An 8426-nucleotide genomic window follows, 5' to 3' on the forward strand; every position below is an offset into this window, starting at 1 on the left:
GATTGTAGGTAACCAGGTAATTGGTGACAGTGAACTGTAGGTGATCAGGTACTGTGCTGATTTACAGAAAGTGTTCAAAAAGATTTTGGAGGCCAAAGCACCCAGGATCTTATTGGCGACAATGCATTTGAACATGGTGCTCCGGAAAGTCAGCTCCAGCTTCAAAATTCTTTCCTACTAGTTTAGTCCTTGAGGAAATGTGCATTATATGTAAGCTAAGTAATTAGCAACTGCCTAGTTGTGGTAAGAAAAATGCAATCACTTCCAGGAGCATGATGCCAGCTTCAAGCTCGGGAAACTACTGGAATTTGGAAAACATAAGAAACAGAAAGGTTATGCATTGTGAGATAAAAAGAAAATTTATTTTTATCAAGTCTGTTTTCCTATTTTTATATAATTAAAAACCAGGGCACATTGACTGCAGAAAGTTATTCAATGAAAAAAGGAAACACTACCTGAAGCATCTGACTCAGAAATGAGTCCTGGTATTTATTGCATTTATTGTATTTTTCTACAAGCATGTAGATATGAAAAAAGTTAACCAGTTTGTATCTTGACCCCGCTAATTTCCTTTTATGAAGATCCACATTTATTTACATGCTCTTCACAAATCATTTTAAACACTGGGAAATGCCACAATACTAAAGAGGAGAGGATGGAACTCGGCACCTCAGTAATTCCTTTAACCAATAATTCCTTTATCAATAATTCCTTTAACCAATACCCACTCAGTGATGTTGAGACTTCCCTCAGTTTACTATCAGAAATAAACATTTGATTAAAAATTCTCTCTAATTAGTTCTTTCCTATGCAGTTCTAGAGTGAGCTTCGTGATCCAAAAAGTTAAATAGCTACTTGTTCTGGCTAAGTGTTCTCACTTCCATGTGTTCCTGCTGTCTCTCAGCACATGTGTGAATAATGGACATGGTAAATGAGTTGCACAAATCCAGGACACTTCCTACCAGTGTCTCAGGCCCCAGGTGGGACCACGAAGAAATGGAGCCATTTCCTTCCTGAGAGCCTGGGCTCAGGAGCCTCCCTGTCTCTATGTGGGTCAAGATCATTTCCTGACTCTGAAGAAAGTCTTTCTCAACTTCTCGTGAAGGATGGACCCAAAGACAGCAGACTTTCAATGCCCAGGTCTCCTGTTGGCTCAGTCCCCAGCAGAGTCAGACAAGTCTCTCAGTGTTGAGGCCACCTCTCCAGGAGCACAGCAGCTGGCCTCCCATGGTCAGGCGTGCCCTTCAGTCTGTGAGGAGTGTGTGATTGTGGGCCTGGCCTCAGGAAGGAAAGCCAGAGGGTGCTGACTCGGGATGCAGCTCCACAGGGGCTTGGTGTCTGGTGGGAAGCACATGGAATATTCAATTCACTTTGGATTTGTGTTTTTTGGACCTTCATGGCCTTTAGCATGCATTCTGAAAAGACTTGTTAGTAATCCTAATTGTTTCATAAATTTAATGTCTTAGAATAAGAGAACTGTGTAGAAACATTGGAAGATCCAAAGTAACAACTCTAAATCCTCAGTTTTATTTACATACCAATAGTATGGAAATAACCTGCATAAACTTCTTATTTCTAACTTTCCCTCCTCACTGATATAGTGGACTGCCTTTACCCTTCTACTATGTCCAGAAGTGAGAGAGCTTGAGTGTGCAGATGATGTGTGAGAGTACCCGAGTGCCCCAGTGCACAGAGCAGTGCTTCCCAGAGAAGGGGAAAAACCTTCCTCTAGAAACATTCCGGAGCTATTAAACTACAAGTGGAACATGCATTCAATATTTATTAGCCTTTGAATAAGAACATTTTAATATACTTAACATAATGAGAAATCATATAATTATACAGATTATTCATTTAAATTCACTTATTAAGCATTTAAACCCTTTTCAATTTTAAGACAGCATGAACTGAACCAATATTACAGAATTAGGGTATATTTTGCCAAAAAAAAAAACCTTGCTATTCTTGTGTATAGTATCTTAAAGTAAAAAAATGCATTTAAAAAGACCATACATGTATGTGGGACTTTGCAGATTGCATAGTGTATTCTTGTACTAATTTATTTGCTTTAAATGTCATTGTAGGAATTGGGTATTCTCCATAGACTAAATATTAAAAAAATTACAAGGAATAATTTCAATTTGAAAAGTACTAAATGCATGAAGGACAAATACACATAAGGAAATTATTTAAATAAATTCTGTGTAATCCAAAGTTCTTATAAAATGAAAGCGTATTCTAAAACGTGCAGAATGCCTGTTGACTTAGGCCAGTTGACTTGGTGCTAGAGTGAGCTCATTTTACCAATGAGTGAGTGGGCTGGGATTTTTCTAAGGGGAAAAGCAGGAAATAGATACAGGGAAGAGGCAATAACACCCACTAAAATTAGCAAATACTTTTGGCTGCTTCAACTCTTCTCACGTCATTTACCACAGTTCTTCTCACCAAGCTTAAGACTACAAAGTAGAAAAGGAAAGCAAAGCAGAACAGTTCTACCCTCCAGCATCTGCATTAGGACCATGGGTCCCTCATTTCATAAACTAAACACCATTCCATTGCTAAGGAAGGTGTGTACGACTTTCCCAGGTTTTCTTAGCAGTCTAGCTTGTATCGGAAGCTGTGTGATTTCATCTTCATTATTAAGGAGGGACATTGAAAATTGTTGATGACATTTTTTCAAATATCATTAATTTGTGGGTATCTCTGTGTGTTCCTGCATCACATTAAATATTGTCTTGCACATGCTGACAGCTGCCAAGCACTCACTCCTAGTGGCTCCCCTTCTACCCTCTTTACATTGACTCTGAAATAGAATACACTCGTCCAGAGACATCAAGTGGGAAAGCACAGTGATGAGAGCTTTGTTCCTCCCTGGATGTGGTTTCAAAGGGTGAAGCAAATTCCCCAGAAAGTGTGTTCATGTAGGAAAGGAACATTTGTAAGGAAAGAGCTGAGGTTGGATTTAGTGACCTGTACTTCTGTATTCCTGTTACTTCCTGGGCTCGTTTTGCTAGGTAGCATTTCCCTGTAAAATCCTAGTGGTAACAAAACACATTAACACATAAATCAGCCGAAGCAGGAGTTCAGCATGCACTTTGCAGTGCACAGATTGATCAGGATACATCCCCGAGCACAGGGCTGGTTTGAACCACTTGGCGATGCATAGTTTTAGTTGCCCATTTACCAAATATTACACAATTTCTAAATGATTTCAAAAATGTGCTGAAGTCATGCTAATCCTATACATTTGTACACATCATTTGCATACATTGTTCAGAACAGAGTCCTTGAGGAATTCTCAAAAATTACAAGCTTTTATAGCTAATATTTAGAAATATGCCTTTGAATCTGCATTGTTATGGAGAAAACAACTAGTAATTAATTTGGGGAATAGCCAGCTGTCTTTAAAAATCAATGACTGAGCCTTTCAACTGCATATGCATTTTATATTATTTATGCACATATTACTTAGGTTTAAAGCTCCATTTAAAAAATAAATAGTTACAGAAGCCAATAAATTTAGACCCCGGAAAAAAATTAATGAGCACCTGGGCTGGTATAGACTGTTATGTTGTCCAATCCTCCTAACCCTTAGTGAGATATTATTGTTTATGGACACATTATTACTGAAGAAGAAAGATGATAAAGAGAACTCACAACAGTCTTCAGACTGTAAAAACAGATTTCCCTAGCCCCAGCATAGACATTTCGGGCCCAGTGTCAGAAGAGAAGTCTAGACTTATCAAATTCTAGAGTAATTTATATGGATGGAGACAAGGATAATCGGTGTAAGACAGAAAGATCAGAATCACTGCTTTGACTTGTTCCTGGGCACAATATCTATTATAGTTTTAACTTCAAAAATGGTAATGAAAGGTATAATTTTTAATGTTTATAAAAGTTGGGGGCTGGGGTTGTGGCTCAGTGGCAGACTGCTTGCCTAGCATGTGTGAGGCACTGGGTTTGATTCTCTGCATCACATATAAATAAATAAAAAATAAAGGCCCATTGACAACCAAATATACATATATATTTATATATATAAATGTTTTTTTATATATATATATTTTTAGTATATATGCTTTATATATATATATATATATATATATATATATATATATATATATATGTTGGACATCAGCTAAAAATACTTTTGAAACACTGATCAGTTAGAAGGCTCTTTCCAGAGGAATGGGGTAGAGTGTGGGGGATGATTCGAGGTCAGCTAGGACCGCTGGGTAGAGGAGGAATTTCTAGGTTCCATACCACAGTAAGACAACTAAGGTTGACAATTAACTGAATATTTCAAAATTCCTATAGAAAGGATTTTGACTGTTCCTACCAAGAAATGATGCATGAGATATACTATTCCACCCATCAGATCACTGCACATTGTGAGCTCCTACCAAAATGTCACTCTGTACCTTACAAATAAGTGCAGCTGTTCCCTATCAATTAAAAAGGAAAGCTAAACTTTAAAAAGTAGCTTCCTTCCAAATAAAAAGTGTTCCCCCAGGACAGTTTGCTCCATGGTGGTCAGGGGGCATCTTTAGAGCAGGACAAGCTCAGGCCCTGCCTTCCCACTGGGGCAGCGCCTCTCAGGCTGCAGTCCAGTGCCTGGTCCCTGGACGCCATGGCAAGGCTCCCCTGCTAGGCAGGCCCAGGTGCAGTGCTCAGAGGAGCTCAGCTGGGCTCCACCTTGCTGGTCTAGAAGGCATTGCATGTGCAGAGGCTGCATGCCGGCCTGGGGCAGATGAGGGCAGGGGTCTGTGTGGGTCCCGGGTGGGTTCCGCCCTTCTGTGGGGAGGGTTGGAAGGCATCCTGCAGCCTCATAGTAATTAAGAATCCTCACAGATATTGGATACCTGCACATGGACACGATAATAAATACATGATGGTTGTAAACTCACTACCAAAATGAAATACTTCTCCGTGGACCCGTGACTCTGCCCAGTTCATTTAAATTGCACGTGTGTGTCTGTATACTGTTACTGGAACCCTCACCAAGTGGTGTTATGGTTGTTAGCTTATCAGTGTAGGTGATTGCCCAAGAAATGGAAGGCAAGGTTTATATCATCTAATTGCATTGCCTCTAGTGTTTTATATCTAGGGGATCTATATATAGTTCATTAATCTCATAATTACTGTTCAGCCTTCAACATCACTATTGTTTTTCTCTTTCCTTTCTTCCTCCTTCCTCCCCAATTCCTTCTACCTTCCTTCTTTCACTCTTTTTACCACCTTTCTGTCCACACATATGAAGAACAGTTATCACTTACTAAGGACTCTAATGTGCTTTAAGTATATCATGGTGACAAAAAGCAGAATTCATGAAATTTATAATTAATTGTGGAAAGATTAATTAATTAATAATCATATGAAAAAATATAAAATCACAACAGTGTTAAGTGCTATAAAAAATCTACTTGGGATAGAGATGTGGCTCAGTGGAAGAGCCTTTGCTTACCATGCATGAACTCCTGGGTTTGATCCCTAGTACCACAAAAGAAAATAAATAAAAATAAAAGTAAACAAGAAATAAAGAGACATTACTGAGGCCTTATGAAACACGAATCCATTCACTGTGCTGGAGTGGATGTGAGGGACCCCTGACTGAGAACGTCTTTCTGGCTTGGACATACAGACTGAGATGGGACAAGTAAGGAGGGGCTGGAACAGGGGAAGGGAGTAAAGAAGGTCTTAGTACAGCCAGGAAGGCTGGTATCCCAAGGGCATTTGGTAGGAAACCAACATGCCAAAAGGAGCTGAGGAGGCTTCAGCATTAGGGAATAAACCAAAGGAAAGAGGGTAGGAGAAAGTGCCAGAGAGAGCCCATGCCACTGAATGCTATGGTTTGGGATGTGAGGTGTCCTCCAAAAGCTCACATGTGAGACAGTGCAAGGAGGTTCAGAAGAGAATGATTGGGTTGTGAGACTCTAAACCCAATCAGTGATTTAACCCCCTGTTAGGGATTAGCTGACTGGTGACTGAAGTGGTGGGGTGTGGCTGGCTGGAGGAGGTGAGAATTAAGGCTCGGCTTTGGGCATACATTTGCATCTGGAGAGTGGAGTCTCTATGCTTCATGATCATCATATCAGCGGCTTCCCTCTGCCACACATTCTGCATGATGTTCAGCTCACCTCAAGCCCTGAGGAATGGAGCCGGCCTTCTATGGACTAAGACCTCTGAAACTGTGAGCCCTCAAATAAATGCTTCCTCCTCTAGGATTGGGCTGCTCTGGTCTTTTAGTCACAGTACAAAAAAGCTGACTGAGGGGCTGGGGATGTGGCTCAAGCGGTAGCGCGCTCGCCTGGCATGCGTGCGGCCTGGGTTCGATCCTCAGCACCACATACAAACAAAGATGTTGTATCCACTAATAACTAAAAAATAAATATTAAAAAATTCTCTCTCTCTCTCTCTCTCTCTCTCTCTCTCTCTCTCTCTGTCTCTCTCTCTCTCTCTCTCTCCCCTCTCTCACTCTCTCTTTAAAAAAAAAAAAAAGCTGACTGAAACTGCTGTGTACACTGTTCCTGTGGGAAGGAGGGCAGCACAGCCTGGGGCTTGTGCCCAGCCATGGCTGGTGAGACATGGGGGGGATGGAAGGGAAGTCTGAGATGTGCTTAGAGGCAAACAGAGCAGGGCCTGGTGAGAAACTGAGGAGGAGAGCGGAAGATCAAAACAGGGCCATGGGGCAGCAGCTAAGATCCAGGAAAAGGGGAGAGGTGCAGGAGGAAGGACAGGCAGCGTGGGTGGGGCGTTGTTCAGGGGGTGGGTGCAGGCGCTGCTATTTCAGGGCCTGGCAAGAATGAGAAGTGGCTAGTTAGTCTATGAATGTATGGAGGGGTTGTCATAGCAGCATAGAGAAGGCACTCAAAGAATCTTCAGTTCCAAGTACCAGGAAAATGCCCTATGCCTGGGTCCCTGTCTGTGACCTCAGAAATGCTCAGAACACCTCTCTTGGTGAGACGAGAGCTCGGTGTGCAAAGCTGAATCAGGCAATTATCGCTCAGCAATATGGGTCATCACTTCCTTATCTACTTTCTAGGACTGCTGTAAGGATCAAAGGAGATAATTTGCTTCAAAAACCACGCAGCCTTCTGCAAAGCAAATGGGAGGAATTGCTATCTATCAAACCCAGATGCAACCACAAAACAAATGATTCAATGCAGGCACACATTTCTCTTTTGTCTTTTGCTAGTTGTTTGATAATTTTGGAACTTTTTGTTTCGGAAACAATTAGACACCTTACTACACTACCCAAATGCAATGATTAGAGGAATGCAAGATTAGAAAACTGTGGCTTTCATTTAAAGATAACAAAGTCCTTGCGTCTAGATACAGGCTTATTGACAGTAGAAAGCAGCTAAGGTGCTGTGGGTGGGTAGGAAGGACGGCAGACACGTGTCCCCGCACACTCCCTGAGTTTCTACAACCACTACATGCCGACATGGTGGGAAAGGTTTTCTTGCTGCCCCCAGGTCTGTCCTGACCTCATTGCAGCCTTTGCAGCTGCTGCTGCCACCACTTGGGCTTCCTTGTCTCCATGTGAATTCTCCAGGAAGCTACAAGTCTGGTTGCCACCACAGGATTGTGATTCTCCTTCAAACCATGCTCTGCTCTGTTCTTGTATTGTTCTTATTTAATTTTCCCACATTCCTGGGACTTTGCAAAATTAAACATGTCAATAGTGATCAATTACTTCCTAAGAGGTAGAATTCAGATTTTCAAAACTGTCTTTCAAATGCCAAGGCATATGTTTTACTACATTCATTTTTTTAACTCAAAATTTCTGAAGTTGGTAATTCTTTTACGTTCCAAAATTGTCCCTTCACAGGGCCTAAGGCTTCAGAGCAAGGGCAGTTGGTAGGGCATGATGGATGAGCATCGAGAAAGAGTTGTTCACCAAGAGAGATTAGTGCCTAAGGTTTAAACCTGAAGGAAATAGAACCTATGTGAATTCTAGGTATTAGTCAACTCAGCTCCATAACAAAAGACCACACAGAGGACTTAGGTAATATTATATATCAGTCAACTCAAGCTGCCATAACAGAATACTGATTGTTTAATGTATACTACAGGTAGTTCCTGCTCTTACCTCCAGTCTGCTTCTAATCTAGGATGGTGCAGATTCCACATTTCATTTCACTTACCTCTGGACAGAGTCTGCTCCAGGTTGGAAGGGGAGGTTTTTCCTGGGACACATAAGAGATGCATACTGATGGACATTCAGATACCTGTGCAAACAATCCCTGAGCGCTTATCCCCCTCCTTTGCTGAGCTCTGAGGGCCATGGGGAAGGGATTACAGCAAGCCTGAGGCCTCCGGACAATGTGGAGATCAATTCCCAGGCTCTGACCCACAGAAATCCTGCTCTCTCTCGAGAGAATTCATCTCCTGACAAAAACGAAACTCTGCCCTTGATATGA

The sequence above is a fragment of the Callospermophilus lateralis genome (genome assembly GCF_048772815.1).
Source record: "Callospermophilus lateralis isolate mCalLat2 chromosome 14 unlocalized genomic scaffold, mCalLat2.hap1 SUPER_14_unloc_1, whole genome shotgun sequence".
NCBI classification, from domain to species: Eukaryota; Metazoa; Chordata; class Mammalia; order Rodentia; family Sciuridae; genus Callospermophilus; species Callospermophilus lateralis.